This window comes from Aethalodelphis obliquidens, unplaced genomic scaffold (assembly GCF_003676395.1).
Source record: "Aethalodelphis obliquidens isolate GAN/ISIS:26980383/991018 unplaced genomic scaffold, ASM367639v1 scaffold9, whole genome shotgun sequence".
NCBI lineage: Eukaryota > Metazoa > Chordata > Mammalia > Artiodactyla > Delphinidae > Aethalodelphis > Aethalodelphis obliquidens.
The window spans coordinates 20,103,426-20,122,498 of NW_020837953.1; the positions used below are offsets into that span (position 1 = coordinate 20,103,426).

General features: G+C 42.7%; 1 long non-coding RNA gene and 1 pseudogene across 2 annotated transcripts in view; one reads left to right on the plus strand and one right to left on the minus strand.

Moving 5' to 3' along the window:
• Window positions 1-1,516: 1,516 nt before the first annotated feature.
• Window positions 1,517-19,073, minus strand: part of LOC113621753 (uncharacterized) — a 38,049-nt gene continuing 20,492 nt past the window's right edge. Inside the window, exons 7-8 of the long non-coding RNA XR_003433301.1 lie at window positions 14,182-14,218; window positions 1,517-2,246 (exon numbers count right to left, since the gene is read on the minus strand). This is a non-coding gene — a long non-coding RNA (uncharacterized LOC113621753). The remainder of the gene's footprint in view (window positions 2,247-14,181; window positions 14,219-19,073) is intronic.
• On the plus strand, window positions 5,336-6,359 carry LOC113621752 (general transcription factor IIF subunit 2 pseudogene; annotated as a pseudogene). Its single transcript, XR_003433298.1, has one exon. The product of XR_003433298.1 is annotated as a general transcription factor IIF subunit 2 pseudogene (transcript).

A 19,073-nucleotide genomic window follows, 5' to 3' on the forward strand; every position in this document is an offset into this window, starting at 1 on the left:
AGTCCTATTCTGCTTGCTCTGTTTCCTTGGGCTCTTCTGTCTCTGTTGTGTCTCTCTCTTCTATGATTTTAGAATTCATCAAATGTTTAGGATTTTTGTGCACTCATTTTTGTCACTGACATGTCCTGTTAACTAACCTAGTTATGGTTTTCAGGGATTCCTAACAGTTTCTGGTCCACTGGAAGAAACGCTTGTTGGTTACTAGCATTGTAAAAATTTATTAAAATATTTTTTCTTTCTTTCCTATGATTCAGGGCGGAAGAGGGAGGCTATAGAATTATTAAGCCTCCCACCTGGGGCCAGAACTTCTGCTTTATCAGTGTATTCTGTGCTATTACCCTATGTATGTACGCATATGTGTGTGCATACTCCTTTCCCTGAACTCTTAATAGGCTGTATTAATTAGCATTCTCCAGAGAAACAGAACCAATAGGAGATATAGACAGATATAGATTATATAAATTTATGTTAATTATATTATAATAACATATTCATGATAATATATTATTAGAGTATATGTATAGTCAATATATATTTAGATAACATTTATAACATGTTTAATTACAATAATATATTAATGTGATACTTACTATATAGGCATTTATTATAAGGAGTTGGTTCATACAATTATGGAGGCTGGCAAATCCAAAAACTTCAGTGTGGGCCCACAGGCTGGAGAACCAGGCGAGCTGATGCTCTAGTTTGAGTCTGGAGGCCATTTGCTGGAGAATTCTCTCTTGCCTGGAGGAGGCCAGTCTTCTGTTCCATTCAGACCTTCAACTGATAAGTCGAGGCCCACTCACACTATGGAGGGCAATCTGCTTTAACAAATGTCCACCTATTTAAATGCTAACCTCACCCCAAAACACGCTCACAGAATAATGTTCTTGTTGATTGTTAGGACCTTTATATATAATCCAGTTATTAATCCTTTGTTGGTTTTAGATGTTGCACCTATTTCTTTACAGTCTGTCATTTGCCTTTTAGTTTATGGAATCTTCTGTAAAGACATTTTCATTTTTGTGTAGTTAGGCTTGCCTAAGTCTTCATGATTTGTGTTTACCTCAGGAAAACCTGACAACCACTAGGTTACAACGAAAACGTTCTCCTCTGGTTCCCCTAAAATGTTTACATTTAGCTCTTTAAGGCAGTAGGAGTAGAGGTTAGGAACCTGGATGCTGAAAGAGACTGCTTGGGTTGGAATCATGGCTCCCATTATGAGTATGCTGAAATAAAATTAGTTTCATATGAATTTTGCCTATTTAGTCAACAAATATCTTTTTTTTTTTTTTTTTTTTTTGGCAGTACGCGGGCCTCTCACTGTTGTGGCCTCTCCCGTTGCGCAGCACGGGCTCCGGATGCACAGGCTCAGCGGCCATGGCTCATGGGCCCAGCCGCTCCGCGGCACGTGGGATCTTCCCAAACCGGGGCACGAACCCGTGTCCCCTGCATCGGCAGGCGGACTCTCAACCACTGCGCCACCAGGGAAGCCCAACAAATATCTTTTAAGCACGTATTTGATGCCAGACACTGTTTATATAATACAGCAGTAAACAAAACAAAACCCCTTACCATTATGGAACTGACACTCTAGTGGATAACAAGCTAACATTTACTGAGCCCTCACTATGTCACTCACTTTACTAAATCATTTAATCCCCGTAACAACCTTATAAGGTAGGTACTATACTATTATTATTCCCATTTTTCCGATGAGGAAGAGGAGGCATGGAGAGGTTAAGTGACACCTCCCCACCCCCACCCCAAGGCCACACAACCAGTAAGTGGCAGGGTCAGGGTTTGAACTTGGGCGTCCCATCTCCAGAGCATGCGCTTCAAGCCCTCACTACACTATGCTGTCTTCTTCTGTTGTGCAGAGGCGACATCTGTGAGGGTTAGGCTCTAGTTTCGTACGGCCAGATAGTTTTCCTAAAAGGCAGTGCCAGTTTAGGATTCCATCAATCCTTCACTCATGCTACCAAGTTTTATTTAGCAACTCCTATGCTGGCATTCATGAGGGACAAGACAGACACGATCTGTTGTCACAAAGTGATTACCATATAATGGGGACACAAATAAACAAAGGGTCCTCAGGAAACATGTGCCCAGTGCTGACAGAGGAGACACTGTCAAGCACTAGGAGCGTACCTGTGTCAGACTTGGTGGTTCAGGAAAGAGAGAGCAAACTTCTCAGGTGACCTTCTAAGAAGAATGGCGTCGCGCGGGTCACGTGGCTGGGGAGGAGCCTGTGCGGGAGTAGGTGTTGGGAAGAAGAATTAGCTGAGCCAGTGGGGTGGGGTTACTACGGCAGCAATGTCGGTGAAAGGAAATAGTAACGAACACCTGGTGGCGAGAGAGAGCAATGGAGGTTTAATTGAGTTTACAAGCTCCTTACAAGCGGAGTTTTAGGGTGTTTCTGCAAGAGATTAAACTGAGCATCAGTCCCTTCTAGAAAGGCTTGGTAAGCCACCTGAAAGAGAATGGACTTCGTTCTATGAAAGGTGGGGAGGCTCCGAAGGCTATTAAGAAAGAGAAAGACATTTCTTTTTTTAAATTTTATTTATTTATTTATTTTTGGCTGTGTTGGGTCTTTGTTGCTGTGCGCGGGCTCTCTAATTGCGGCGAGCGGGGGCTGCTCTTCGTTGCGAAGTGCGGGCTTCTCATTGCAGTGGCTTCTCTTGTTGCGGAGCACGGGCTCTAGGCATGCGGGCTTCAGTAGTTGTGGCGCACGGGCTCAGTTGCTCCGCGGCATGTGGGATCCTCCCAGACTAGGGCTCGGACCGGTGTCCCCTGCCTTGGCAGGCGGCTTCTTAAGCACTGCACCACCAGGGAAGGCAGAGAAAGACATATTTAGAATCACGTTTTAGGGACTTCCCTGGCGGTCCAGTGGTTAAGAATCTGCCTTCCAATGCAGGGGACGTGAGTTCGATCCCTGGTCAGGGAACTAAGATCCCACATGCCACAGGGCAACTAAGCCCGCGCGCTGCAACTACTGAGCCTGCACGCTCTAGAGCCCACACGCCACAACTAGAGAGAAGCCTGCACACTGCAACGAAAGATCCCTCATGCCTCAACGAAGATCCTGTGTGCCTCAACTAAGATCCGATGCAGCCAAAATAAAATTAAAAAAAAAACACACCAGAATCATGTTTTAGAAACACTACTCTGACTCCAGTGTGTGCAATATAGCGACCAAGGAAGCAAATTCAGTGAAGAAGCTATTACACTGAATCAGGAGAGAAAAGTAGAGTGGCCTCAACTGGGCCAGGGATAGTGGGAGCAATTTGAGATGAATTAAGGAGGCAGAATGGGCAGAACTTGCTGGCTCATTGGAGCGAGATATGGGGAGAAGTAAGCTTAACACTCAAGTTTCTGGTTTAGGAAACAGGGTGGATGGGGAATACTGGAAGAGCAGGTTTGTTCGGGGGGAGAAGGCATGAGAAGGTGATGGGTCCTGGTTTTGACCTATTAGGAATTGTGTGCATTGCAGGACATCAGTTGGCATTTGGGTGGTCTGCCAGAAGCTCAGGAGAGAGATCTGAACTATGGTTGCCCTTTTGAGAGGATTCTGCAGAAATATAATCTTCAAAAGGTGTGTAGAGTGAGAAGGGACAGCACCTGGGACCAAGGAACAGCAGTTATGGCCCAAGACACACTGAGGTGCCCACAAAGGAGACTGGAAATGGCAGTTTGAGAGGCAGGAGGAAACCCAGGAGCAGGGGGCATCATGGAACCCACGGGAAGAGAATGTTTCAAGATGAAGGGAGCAATCAGGAGGGGAAAAGAGGACTTTCTGCATTTAACCAGAAGATGGTGAGAGCAATTTTAATTCAGAGTCAAAATGGCTGGTCAGGGACTAGGAATAACTCCTTAGAGTACCTGCATCTCCAGCCTTTCTAAAGATGCTGAAGCAAGCTGCCTTCCCTCGAACCCACCCTACACTGGAGAATTAAGGGAAATGGGTTCAGTGGAGGAAATAATCCATTAAGCTATCCACCCTCAGGGGTATGCTTTAGGAGATTTGGGGAAAAACCCATAACTGAATCAAGGTGATTGGCTCTCCAGGGTGGTTGTAACCCAATCCCGTCAAGGAACTCCCTAAAGGTGGCAATAAATAGAGCTGTGTAGAGGGAGTGTGTCCTTCCTTCCAGGCAGAGGCAGCCTGGGGCCTGAGTGAGCCCTTGCTCATCAGGGAGCACCCTTCCTTGTAAGCCTTGCTCAGCACAGCTTTCTGCCTGCTCTGGTGAGTCTCAGCCTGGTAGAAGGGGCTTCCTAACTGGCTTCCTTTTGTAAAATTATGCTCACTCTTTGCTCTCTATGCCTTAGGCATGAGGGCACCCAGAGAGGTTATCTTAAGAAATACAGCCTCTCGGCTCCTTCTGGTTTAAATGGATTTGGATTTGAATTGGAAGTTTTCCCCACTTAGGTCAGAGACAATATGGCAGAGCAGAGGTTGTTGAAGCCACAGTGGTGGTGGTTGATACACGGTGGGCTTTAGGAGCTGTGAGGCAGGATTGCTCTGCCGGCAAGTCAGTTGCAGACGCCTGTGCTCTGGACCTCAAAATACAGGCCTGGGGAAAAAAAAGAAGAAGAAGAAACAAAATATAGGCCTGGAACCTGCTAACCTCTGTGGCCTCGATATCTCTGCCAACAGCTGGTGTCAGGGTCTCTCCCTGTGCTCAGGCCAGGTTGGCAGGGAGGACGTGCCCCCAAGCCAAGGCCCTCCGTGCCTCTTATTTTGTGTGGAGGCAGGAGGGCAAAGCAGGATATCTGAATTCTGGGTGGTGGGACCTGGGCGGGGCGCAGGGCGTGGTGTCCACCTCCACTCCATTTTTTCACAACAAACAAACCAATCAAATAAGACCTTTCGTTCCTTCAAAAAAATAAAATAAAATTATTAAACGCCTACAGCACTGAAAGCCACAAACTCTACCCTCATGGTGCTTACAGTCTAGTAGGGAAGAGATACGATAATATAATAAATATATAAAATATAAATTATCTAGGATATTTCACGTTGACTGGTGCTCTGGAGAAAAATAAAGCAGGGGAGAGGGACAGGGAGAAACAGGGTGGTAGGGAAGGCGTTTAGGAGATGCCTGTGTCTTAGAAAACTCTTCACATCAGTAGATGGGAGCTCCTGTAATTTTAATTGCTGAAGTACTTCGTTTTCAGGATGTGCCACACTTGTTTATCAAACTCCCCACTTTTATGATGGTTTCCCATCTTCCCTTACTCTGAATCATTTGACAGTTGTTGTATAGCACTCGTTAGATTCTAACAAGGATAACATTTCTGAAGTCAGCATGTGTTTTTTATTTCCTTGCTAGGTTCCTGGACTCCAGCAGCTGGTTCTGGTGTCCTGCTTTCCTCTTCATCCCTAGCTGGCCCACCCTCTGCACCCTCAGCTCAGGTGCACATGGCCTCCAGAGGCAGCAGACCCAAGCCCCAGAGCATTCCACTCAGCTTGGAGGGAATCCAACAGAACCAGCGGATGTGGTTGGTGAAGCTTCCTAAATACCTGTCACAGCAGTGGTCTGAAGCTTCTGGAAGCGGTGAAGTAGGGAAGCTGCAGATTGCCAAAAATCGGGGAAAGTCTGAAATCTCATTTATCTTGAATAAGGAACTTACAGACATTCGGGGTACAGATGGACAACCTGCCCCGGTCATTGCTCCCAGGGAGCATCAGCTTGTCTTGCAGGGGGTCAGAGGCCAGGTCCTCACAGTGCTGACTGAGCGTGCACCGGATCAGCTCTCCCTGGAAGGAACGGTGGTACATCGGGGAGAATGCAGACCTGCTCTGAGTGAAAACTACACGAGGCTGAAGAGAAAGCAAATAGAGGAGTCTTCCAAACCTGCCAGAACCGTACAGAAACTGGAGAAGGTAGTCACGACCAATTATAAACCTGTTGCCAATCATCAGTACAATATTGAATATGAGAAGAAAAAGAAAGAAAATGGAAAGAGAGTGAAGGCTGATAAAGACCAAGTTTTAACCTTGCTATTTGCTGCCTTTGAGAAACACCAGTATTATAACATAAAGGACTTGGTTGGTATCACTATGCAACCTGTGGCGTACCTGAAGGAAATCTTGAATGAAATCGGTGTTCAGAATGTAAAAGGGCCCCACAAAAACACATGGGAGCTAAAAGCAGAGTACCGGTATTGTCCGGCAGCAGCTAAGAGTGAGCGAGACAGCCCTTTGTCAAGAAGCGTCAACATGAGCGGGACAATCTTCCGATGCTAAAAGTGATGTGAGGCTGTGTTATTGCTAAGAGATAGGGCGATTAAATATCTTTTTAAGTATTCACATTTAGATTGTAAAACAGGGAAATAAAAAAAGATGTAAACGGAGAAAATGTTGTCTGAGGACTGCCCGTCTTTGCTGCATCCCCAAAGAGCTCAGCTCCTCTCAGTCTAAAGAGAAGTGTCATCAGAAACTGGACAGGGGTGGGACCGGGGGTGGGCCTGGAGTGGAGGGCAGGGTTGGCTGGGGTAGGCGTGGAGGCCAGCAAATTCTACATTCTAAAATTACCGAAGAACACAGTTGTTTTTGAAATGTTTAAAACGTATGGTCCTTTCATATGCAGAAACATCAATGAAAAATTATTTAGAGTAAGAGAGTGAGATAATTAAAACTGGCAGTTGCAGGTAGAGGAGGATGGACTCCGACTGATGGAGTGAAACGGGCTGCATTAGAGATCCTTTCCTTACTTCAAGGGAGTTGTGAGTTGTATCTTAAATTTGGATCCCTGATAGTTGCCTGAAACATCTTTTCAAGAGATTCCACTCCGGCAGCAAGCACTGAAATGAAAATTGACAAGGATAATGGCAACGATGACAATAATAATGGCTAACATTTATGCACTTGGTGTAAGCTAGGTGCTGTGCTCAGGACTTGGTATCATTTATTAGATAATTTTTTTCTTTCAGCAGCTCCACGAGGGAGATGTGGAGTCTCTCTTCTGCTCTCCCACCCCATCCTTCAAAGGCTGCTGAGGGACGTGGGGTTGAGGAATGGTTTTTTAATTTTTATTATTTTGGCTGCGCCGGGTCTTAGTTAGACGTGGAAGTCTGGAGGGCAGAGGAGGTCTGTTTCACTGCGTTGTTCAGGGTGTTCTGCTGCACGGGGACCGGTCTCATTCTTGGAATGTGCCGCGACAACGGGTACAAATGTTTCCTCTGGGCCAGGAGCTAGAGAGGGAGTTGGCGTGCTGTTATCCAGGGTCCAACGGGGCTGTCTGGAGGGGTGGAGAGACCTTGGTCGATGTAGGCTGAGAAGTGGCATCTGATGCCAGGGCTGCGGAAGGAATCATAAGCAGACACGCAGAGCAGAGGTGCCTTCCTCTGCGTCAGGCTTACCGAAGGAGAGATGTGGCAGTGATGGGAAACCTCCCAATAACCAGCTCAGCACCTGTGAGAGCACTGGCCTTCTTCATCTACCAGAGCCAACCAGAGCTGGCTTCCACCAGAGGGCTTGAAATCAGATCTCAGGAGTACCAGTTCACATTCTACTTTCCTTTCTCCTCCATCCTTACACGTTGGCGGGTCCCAAACAGTAGTTCATGAATAGGGGAGGAGACAGCAGGAAGCGAGGAGGGAGCAGAGTGATGAAGCTGTTCCCACGTGGGGAAGGTGAGAAGGCTCAACACCGAGCCATGTCTGGGCGTCCTTATCACTGTGTCAAGACTGTTTGGGACCTAAAGTGACTGTAGGCTATTTATTTCCTAGAGAAGAAAAGGGCGGGTTTGCCAGAGTCTCTTCCAGGGAAGGAGGTTACTCCATAAATGAATATTAAAGAGATGGTAAGAAGCAAAAAGAAAATTAGTTTGATTAAGTCTTGAATATTGCTTATTCAACTGGTGGGGGGAGTAACTCTAGTCAGGGGAGTAAGGTGAAGGCAGCCAATGTTGTGTGACTTTATTCCAACAACAGTCAGCTGCTGAGTACAGGCCCAGAGTCAGAGTTGGGGTTATCAAGGGTTGGAGGTTTTCTAGGTTAGTATGATGGGTGGAGAGAGGGGAGAGAGTTGAAGCTGTTTACAAAGATTTATAATGATGGAAAGGTGGAAAGTGGAGACAGGAAGGGACAGACAGATAGTGGAAAGTAAACAGCATCAAGTCCTGGGAGACCCCAGTGGGGCTGAAGAATTACTGGAGTGTAGGTACCAGAGAACCTGAACAGGAAAGATGGGAGGTGGTGGTCAGTGATGTTAAGTAACTTCTGTGAAGTTATAAAGCCACCAAGAGGGGAAATGGTGGCCTTCCATCAGTTAGACTGGTAGTCCCCAACTCATGCTCATTGTTTCTGTTCTATTACGAATGCTTGGAATAAATCTGACCTTTCCATCTTCATAACGTTCCCTCCTGGAAACCATGGTGTCAGCTTGAATGAATACTATATTTTCTACCACCAATTTTCTCCTTGTTTTCTATAGTTTTTCTAGGAAATAGCTCTTAGGTCCTCCCATACTCTCCCTTCCCATTTATGCTGGGCTGGGTCTCCATCTGTCACATACTTTCTTTTTTTTTTTTTGCGGTACGCGGGCCTCTCACTGTCGGGGCCTCTCCCGTTGCGGAGCACAGGCTCCGGACGCGCAGGCTCAGCGGCCATGGTTCATGGGCCCAGCCGCTCTGCGGCATGTGGGATCTTCCCAGAGCAGGGCACGAACCCATGTCCCCTGCATCGGCAGGCGGACTCTCAACCACTGCGCCACCAGGGAAGCTCTGTCATATTCTTTCTAAATAATGTCTCTGCCTGAAACAACCAGTTTTGTTTATTCCACACCTGGTATAAAACCTTAAGTGATTCCTTATTCACTGCTTCAAGTCATAGATGTCTACCTAATTTTCTAGGCCATCCACACTTTCTCCTGCTATTACTGAGAGCCTTCCATGAAATCTGAGTTCCAGTTACTCATAGAAGATGAATAAAGGGAATCATGCTCAATGTGATCTCATCGATGTCCTCAAAAGTAACAATTCTTGGGCCTTCCCTGGTGGCGCAGTGGTTGAGAGTCCACCTGCCGATGCAGGGGACACGGGTTCGTGCCCCAGTCCGGGAAGATCCCACATGCCGCAGAGCGGCTGGGCCCATGAACCATGGCCGCTGAGCCTGCGCGTCCGGAGCCTTTGCTCCGCAACGGGAGAGGCCACAGCAGTGAGAGGCCCGCGTACCGCAAAAAAAAAAAAAAAAAAAAAAAAAAGTAACAATTCTTATTGAAGTTCCAGAATGCTCTGAGTGACGCATGTAGTGCTGGCCAACCTGGGCTAGCTCCCAGAGAGGACACGCGTTTTCAGTCCAACACAGAGGAGCACATGGAGGAGGAATGAGCAGACGAGCCTTTCCCATCAGATCGCGTGGCACAGGACTTGCACTCAATGCATTCTCCCTAAATGAGTGAATGGCTTTCAATGCACGAACATTTACTAAATCTATCCATCCAATTAGACTGCTAAGGACAATTCATGGTTGAATTTAAGTCAATTTGAATAGGAAGTGAAGCTCTGGAAATTTTAAAAGCAAGTGAGGAAAGTGGCTTCAAGGACTTTATGGCTATAGAAGGTTAACAGTATTTGGAATGAAATGAATATCAAAATCATACAAATTCATTTTGAGGATTGCAATTCATTTAACCAGAACAATATGACTAAATTAAGCAAAGCGTGGCTCTGTATCCCAGATGTAGAGAGGCGCTAACAATTATATTCAGAACTGGTAGAGAAGTAATTATACTCCAATAAAGATGTTAAAAAAAAGGAAAGAAAAAACTGGTAGAGAGGGAGATTGAGAGACAGGAAGAGAGTACCAGCTACCTGGTACTACCAAAGCTACCTGCTTTGTACTAAACTCCTCTACTTATACCATTAAAATAAGAACTTATTTTATATATAAAATAGATAAACAACAAGGACCTACTGTGTAGCGCAGGGTAATAACCTAAAATGGAAAAGAATCTGAAAATGAATATATATATTATATAATCATACAAGTATTATATATATAATCAGTTTGTTGTACATCTGAAACTATAAAACATTGTAAACTAACTATACTTCAATTTAAGAAAAGAATTTATTCAATGCTTATTGATTTTTGTCTCCACTGAGAGTCTTTCAAATAAGTCATAGTCATACTTTTTTTTATTGAGGTATAATTGACATATATCATTATATTAATTTTAGGTATACAACATAATGATTCAATATTTGTATATACCGTAATATGATTATCACGGTAAGTCTAGTTAACATCTGTCACCATACATAGTTACAAAAATAGTTTTTTCTTGTGATGAGAACTTTTAAGATTTACTGTCTTAGTAACTTTCAAATGTGCAATAGAGTCTCATTAACTGTAGTCACCATGCTGTACGTTATATCTCCAGGACTTATTCACTTTATGACTGGAAGCTGTGCCTTTTGATTCCCTTCACCCATTTCGCCCCCTACCCCTTTGGCAATTACCAATCTGTTCTCTATGGTATGAACCTGTTGTTGTTGTTTTTAAAAAAATATTCCACACATAAGTGAGACCATAACGTATCTTTCTCAGTCTGACTTATTTCAATTAGCAAAATGCCCTCAAGGTCCATCCATATTGTCACAAACAACAAGATTTCCTTCTCTTATGGCTGAATAATATTCCCTTGTGTGTGTGTGTGCACGCGTGGGCATGCATGCATCACATTTTCTTTATCCATTTATCTATGGATGGACATTTAGGTTGTTTCCATATCTTGGCTATTGTAAATAATGCTGCAATAAACATGGGGGTGCAGACATCTTTTTGAATTAGTGTTTTCCTTTTCCTCAGATAAGTACCTGAAAATGGAATTGCTGGATCATATGATAGTTCTATTTTTAATTTTTTGAGGAAACTCCATACTGTTTTCCACTGTGGCTGTACCAGTTAAGCCATGGTCGTCCTTGATGTCTGAGTGAAAGAACTTGCAATCAGAATTCTGGGTGGTGAAGGGACTACACACAAGAAGCCCATCAAGGATTACCAAGAACTACACTCTTTAGAGATTATTTAGCAGCAGGATAGCCCTGGCCTAAGAGATGTTACTCTTTTCCAATTCTGAAGCTCAGCATGAAGGCAAAGGGCAGATGAGAAAGAGATCAAAAGTAAAGATGACAATCGTAGTCACCTGAGGGTAACATTTCCAAGATTTGGGGAATAGGGACAATGCGAGAGGAGAAAAGTAACTCCCTAAGTGAAACCTGATAGCCATTCCAGGACTTAGGCATTAATTTAACAAAGCTTAATACAAACCAAAACTTTAACGAAAATAACTATTTCCTATTTAAGAGGAAATTTTAAGTTGGGAGAAAGGCTTGATAAAGAAGTTGATTTAGCTGCTCATGGGTGAATTTGCCAAGGATGCTTTGGTGTTCCAGATAGCCCAGGTTAGCTGGAGGAATCAGAGGAGGTAAGGGGAATGGTTTGTCTTTATCCTCCATAACGTACCCATGTGGACTGATCATATTAGTTGCTTAATAGTAGATTATTAAAATAAAGGCTTGAGCTGCAAGGCTATATTGTACAGCACATGGAATACAGCCAATATTTTATAATAACTTTAGAGTGTAATCTATAAAAATATCGAATCACTATTTTGTACACCTGAAACTAACATAATATTGTAAATCAACTACACTTCAATTAAAAATAATAATAAAGCTAAATAACTCTCCTAAAGGGACTTCCCTGGTGGTCCAGTGGTAAAGAATCCACCTTCCAATGCAGGGAATGCGGGTTCCATCCCTGGTTGGGGAACTAAGATCCCACATGCCATGGGTCAACTAAGCCCGCGCACCACAACTACTGAGCTCACGCGCCTCAACTAGAGAGCCCGTGTGCCGCAAACTACAGAGCCCACGCTCTCTGGAGCCTGCACGCCACAACTAGAAAGAAGCCCGCACACCACAACAAAGAGCCCCCTCGCTGCAACGAAAGATCCCACATGCCACAAGGAAGATCCCGCGTGTCACAACCAAGACCCGACATAGCCAAGAAACAAAACAAAACAAACACCCCAAAACTCTCCTAAAAAGAAATTAAAAAAAATAAAATAAAGGCTTATTTGTTAGGGTGCAGTGAACCCTCCAAAACATTGATTCCCCTCTATCTCTGCCCCCAAATTTCTCACCTTTAGTCCCAGATGAGTGTGCTGGCAAAGCACTTGGTGAGGAGGCTTCTCCTGACCATGGCTGGTCTCCTGAAGGGACCTCATCCTTAGCTGTTTGTTGATTTCAGGGAAGCCAAGGTGTTAAATGTCTTAAAATTTCATCAAAATAGGATGGACAGGGACTTCCCTGGTGGTGCAGTGGTTAAGAATCTGCCTGCCAATGCCGGGGACATGGGTTTGAGTCCTGGTCTGGGAAGATCCCATATGCCACAGAGCGACTAAGCCCATGCGTCACAACTACTGAGCCTGTGCTCTAGAGCCCAAGAGCCACAACTACTGAGTCCTCATGCCACAATTACTGAAGCCAACGCACCTAGAGCCCATGCTCCGCAACAAGAGAAGCCCATGCACTGCAACGAAGAGTAGCCCAAGCTCGCCACAACTAGAGAAAGGCTGCACATAGCAATGAAGACCCAATGCAGCCAAAAATAAATAAATAAAATATATAAATTAAAAATAAAAACAGGATGGACAGCACAGTAGCCCTGCCCTGACAACTGCTCAATCTTTTTTTATCTCTTTGCCCTTCCTCAGCCTGTTTTCAGAAGTAGATACCTGCTCCTTATTTAATGCTATGGAATGTCTCTGAAAAAGTATCAGAGCCCCATCTTAAGGTTTCTGTAGAGCACCTGGGAGTGGGTGCTTGGAGCTTGTTGGTTCACTCACTCGTATGTACCATGTCAAAAAAGGGGGCTTATTTATTATAGGACTAACAGCTTCTTACTTATAGAGCAAAGTGTTCCAGTACCAGAAACATTTTTCAGTGAGGACTTGCTGATAAGTGCAAAATTATTTTTATACTCTTTAAACAGTACTCGAGGAACATATTCATTGGCCCTAAGGGTGATCAGAGATTGCTTTGACAACTCGAATTGTGAAGCCCTCTTCCTGTGTGGTTCCTTTACTTCCCTTGATCGTGACCCCAGTAAACTCTGCCAGCATCAGTACTTTAACAGGATGTTCCAGACCCCATCTTAGTTGCCACGACCAAGATTCTGAATCAGCCATCCTCTAGGAAGCCCATATTCCGTTTAGAAAAGGAGTATAAAGCAGCAGTTCCAAAACCTGGAACTTAGATGCTCAGTCAAACCATCTCACAGAAATGCTGAATCTCAGCCTCCTGGGGTGGAACCCAAGATAACTATATTTTTAACAAGCTGCAGTTGGTTCTGATGCCCAGGCACATTTGGGAACCACTGATACAGATTCAGATTAGGCTATAAATTGCATATTTATGCCACTCCATATGACTAATTACAGTAAATAGGCTGATGCCAGAGACAGCACAAATTATTTCAGTGACAGACTGACTTTATGCTGATGTGTCTAAGTTAATCATCATTGTGCTAAAGATAACTTAACCGTTATCCTACTTGACTATAGGAATTTCTCAATCTGTTTATTTTTTTATATATAATAGACTCATACCAGATTCCCCTTACCAAGTTGTAGGTTCCCACAGCAAACCATGTTTAACGCTGTTTGAAGCTTTAGAAATAACATCATTTAAAAGCCGAGTTGTGGCTGCTTGTCCGCATAAGTTTTCATTTATGGTCATCACCCACCTCATCATGGGTGATGTCAGAGAACCCTTTGTTAATATTTCCTTGGGCAGCCAATGAGCATTTTCAAGTCTCCTGAATTTTACCTCCTACTTCGATCAATTTATTGGTAGAAATTTCTGTATTCAGTAGGTTTAGCACACTAGTAAAATGCCACCTAAGATTTTGTTTCTTTTTTTAACTTTATGCAAACATCCCATAGAGCAGTAATTCTCCAACTTTGGTATATGTAATAATCACCTATAAGGGAAGGAGGAGCCTTTACAAATGCAAATCCTTGGTCCCCACACCTGTAGACTGATTAAGAAGACGTGGGTGAGGCCAAGGAATCTGCATTTTAATAAGTGCCCCCCCCGGAAGATAATTATGTACACTGAAGTTTTTGTGCACTAAATACTAAGGTATTATTTACACTGTAGTACTCACCTTGAGTAATTCTGATATAGGTGATCTGCAAACCACACTGTGAGAAAAGAGGATACTCACATAAGAAATGGGAAAGTGGAAAATTTCACCTACCTCAAGACAAGATTTTAGACAATACATAGGACATCATCACCCAGGAATAGCAGCATTGTGGACCTACTTCCATGATTACTTACATTCTTGGCAGAATCTTGTATCACTGGACAAGTCATGGTATGAACCCAACTCTTCGTGAGGTTTTTTTCAGTCTCATTATGGGTCCAGGATGTTCCATAGATATAATTCTTTTCAACATTTTTTTATTGCTTCTTCATAAACAGAACCTTAAGGTGATTGCTTCTTATCTTGTAGCATTAAAACACCTGACAGATAATATCTTCACTTAAGTTTCACTTAGGCTATTGGTATGGTTTATTTCTTATGTGTAACGTCATTATGAGTTTTAAAGTTCTAGGTGAACTTTCTTCCCCCCACGATTGTCATATTTGTAATAGGTGTCTCTGCTGCATGTCTGTAACTTACAGTTTCGACCGTCCTTATTATCACATCGATTATAGAGGATTTCTCTTCCACGTAGATTCTACTAAAGGTGAATATTTCCTTTCTGACTGAAGTCCATATCACACTTGTTCATATCAATTTTTCTCTTGTGTGGATTCTCAGATGAATGTGAAGTGTTGAAGCCTGAGAGGAGCCTTACCACACTCATCACATTTATAGGGTCTCTCTCCCCATGTGCTGTCTTATGAATGCCAAGTTTCACACTCAGAAAAATTCTTACCACACGTACCACACTGATACATTCCTCTCCCGAATGGGAATGGGGTGTATAATGGAGAGGAGTGGAGCACCTGGTGAAGCCCTTACTGTCCTCTTCATGTGGATCTGGTTTCTCTCCCATGTGGACTCTGATGACCTCTAAGGTCAGCAGCTCTGTAATAACTCTCACCACAATGACCTCCTTCATAGGGTTTCTCTCCTGCATAGATGCTTTCATGATTGCAAATGTTTTTGTACTGGCTGATACCCTCAACGCACTCGGCACATTTGCAAGGCCCTTCTACTGTGTGAACTCCAAGGTTGTTAGAAGTTTTTATTTTAGCTCATCTAAAAAGGGTGTGTGCTGGACTTCCCTGGTGGCACAGGGGTTGAGAACCCGCCTGCCAATGCAGGCGACACGGGTTTGAGCCCTGGTCCGGGAAGATCCCACAGGCTGCGGAGCAACTAAGCCCGTGCGCCACAACTATTGAGCCCACGCACCACAACTACTGAAGCCCGTGCGCCTAGAGCCTGTGCTCCACAAGAGAGGCCACCACAATGAGAAGCCCGCGCACCACAACGTAGAGTAGCCCCCGCTTACTGCAACTAGAGAGAATCCCATGTGCAGCAATGAAGACCCAATGCAGCCAAAAATAAACAAATATGAATCTCATGCAAATAAATAAATAAATAAAAAGGGTGTGTGGTAGGAAGCTTCTGATATGGCTCCCATGATATTCATGCCTCCAGGTAATCACAGCCTTGGATAGTTCCTTCCTCTTGAGTTCAGGCTGGACTTAACAACTTGCTTCTAACAAATAGAATAAGAAAAACTAACAATATTAATTTCCCTTTCATTTTCTTAAACTGAAATGATATGGTAATGGTGATGGGGATGCTACTTCTGTGATCAGGTTCCAAATGACTGTGACTCTGTCTTGCTCGTCATCTCTTTCTGGCTCTTCTTGCATGTTTGCCTGATGGAGAGAGCTACCTGGCAAGGGACTAAGGGCAGTCTGCAGCCAACAGCAAGTAAGGAACTGAGGCACAAAATCCAACAGCCTCAAGTAACTGAGTCCTGCTAATAACCATGCTTGGAAGTGGATCCTTCCCCTGTTGAACCTTCACTTGGGACTGCTGCCCCAGCCAACACTTTGACTGAAGCCTTGTGAGAGACTGAAACAGATGACCCAGTGTAGCTCTGCATGGACCCCTGACCCACAGAAACTGAGATAATAAGTCTATGCTGTCTTAAGCCACTAAGTTTTGGGGTAATTTGTTACGGAGCAATAGATAAATAATACAGCGTGTAGTGATATCTCATTGTGGGTTTTATTTATTTGTTTATTTTTGGCTGTGTCAGGTCTTAGTTGCAGCACACGGGATCTTTCGTTGCAGTGCGTGGGCTTCTCTCTAGTTGTGCCGCTTGGGCTCCAGAGTTTGCAGCCTCAGTAGTTGCGGCGCACGGGCTTAGTTGCCCCCCGGCATGTGGGATCTTAGTTCCCCAACCAGGGATTGAACCAGTGTCCCCTGCACTGGAAGGCGGATTCTTAACCACTGGACCACCAGGGAAGTTCCTCTCAGTGTGGTTTTAATTTGCATTTCCTTAATGACTAATAATGTCGAGCATCTCTTCAGGTGCTTATTTACCATCTGTGTACCTTCTCTGGTGGACTATCCATTCATATCTTTTTTTAACTCGGGTTGTTTGCTTTCTTATTGTTGAATTTTGAGAGATTTTTAAAAGATATATTCCGGCATACTCCTTTGTCATACAAGTGTTTTCTCCTAGTCTGTGGTTTGTCTTTTTATTCCCTTAACAGTGTGCTTCACAAAGCAAAAGTTTTAAATTCCGATGAAATCAATTTTTTTCTTTCATGGATTGTGCTTTTGCTATCTTATCTAAGAACTCTGCTTAACTAGAAGTCATGAACATTTTCTCTTATGTTTTCTTCTAAGAGTTTTATAATCTTATGTTTTACATTTAGATCTCTGATCCACTTTTTTGAAAAACAGCTTTATTAAAGTATAATTCACATACCATACAATTCACCCATTTAATGTGTAAATTAAATGTTTTTTTAGTATATTCAGAGTTGTGCAACCATCACCACACCTAATTTTAGGACATCTTTATCCACACACACCCCCCAAAAAAACCCCACACCCATTAGCAATAAATCCCCTTTTCCACTTTCTACCTTTAGCCCCGAGCAACCATTAATCTACATTCCATCTCTTCAATCTTGCTTATTTTAAGCATTTTATATAACTTGAATCATACAATATGTAATATTTTGTGACTTCTTTCACTTAGCATATTTTCAAGGTCCATCCATGTTGTAACATGCATCAGTACTTCATTTCTTATTATAGCTGAATAGTCCACTGTATGAATATACTATATTTTATTTACCCACTCACCAGTTGATGGACATTTAACTGTTTCAGCTTTTTAGTTATTATGAACACTGCTGCTATGAACATTTGTGCACACATTTTTGTGTGGACAAATGTTTTCGTTTCTCTTGGGTGTACCCAGGAACAGAACTGCTGGGTCTTTTGGCAACTCTATGTTTAACTTTTTGGGGAACTGCCGAATTGTTTTCCAAAGTGGTTGCACCATTTTACAATTCCACCAGTAATATATGACAGTTCCAACCATCACTGCTTGTTACTGTCTTTTGGATTAGTGACATGCTAGTGAATGTGAAGTGGTATCTCAGTGTGGTCTAGCTATGATCCATTTTGAGTTAATTATTAACAGAGTAAATTGTAAATCAAGGTTCATATTTCTGCATATAGACATCCAGTTCTAGCACCATTCATTGAAGACTTTCCTTTCTCTACTGAATTTCTATCGCACCTTGGTCAAAAATCAGTTCATCATATTTGTGAGTCTATTTCTGGGATTTCTATTATGTCTCATTATTCTCTGTTATCCTTTTGCCCAGATTACACTGCCTTGACCGCTGTAGATTTACAGTATGTCTTAAAATCAGGTATGAGTCCTCCAGACTTTGTTCTTCTTTTTCAAAATTGCCTTGGCTAGTCTAGTTCCTTTACCTTTCTGTATAAATTTTTGTTTGGGATTGAAATAAATCTATAGGTCAATTTGGGCAGAACGGCCATCTTAACTATATTGAGTCTTCTAACCCATATGCATATGTCTCTTCACTTTAGTTCTTTTTTTCACCTCTTTCCTTAGCACATAAAACCTCACATAATTTGTTATATTAATACTTAAGCATTTCTTTCTCCTTTGGAACTAATACAAATGGTACTGTTTTTTAAATTTGTGTTTCCAGTTGTTCATTGCTAATATATAGAAATACAGCAGATTTTTGTATATTGATCTTGTATCCTGCAACCTTGCTAAATTTTTAATTCTAAGAGCTTTTTAATAGATTCTTTGGGATATTTTACATAGACAATCATAACATCTGTGAATAGTTTTATTTCTTCCTTTTCAACTAGAATGCCTTTAGTTTTCTCCAGACTTATTGCATTTGCTAAGACTTCCACAGCAATATTCAATAGGAGTAATGACAGTAGACATTCTTGCATTAATTTCCAGTCTTAGGAGGAAAGCATTCCATCTTTCACCATTAAGTATGATGTTAGCTGTAGTTTTATTGCAGATGACCTTTACCAGACTGAAGAATTTCCCTTCTATTCCTAGTTTGCTGAATTTTAATTATGAATGAATGTTAATTTTTTTAAACTGCTTTTTCTGGACCTATTTATATGATCATGTAGTTTTTCTTAAATCTGTTAAGGTGGAGAATTACATTGATTTTCAAGTGTTGAATCAGTCTTGTATTCCTGGAATGAACACCATTTGGTTATCTTTTTTATATTTTGCTGAATTTCACTTGCTAATATTTTGTTGAGGAATTTTTGCTTCTATATACGGAGGGCAGGGATATTGTTTTGTAGTTTTCTTGGATCTTTGTCTCGTTTCGATATGAGGTTACTGCTGACTTTATTAAAATGAGCTAGGAAGTACTACCTCTTTATCTTCTGGAAGAGATTGTGAAAAATTGTTGTTGTTTCTTCCTTAAATGTTTAGTAGAATTCACCAGTGAAATCATCTGGACCTAGAGTTTTCTTTTTTGGAAGCCATGAATTAG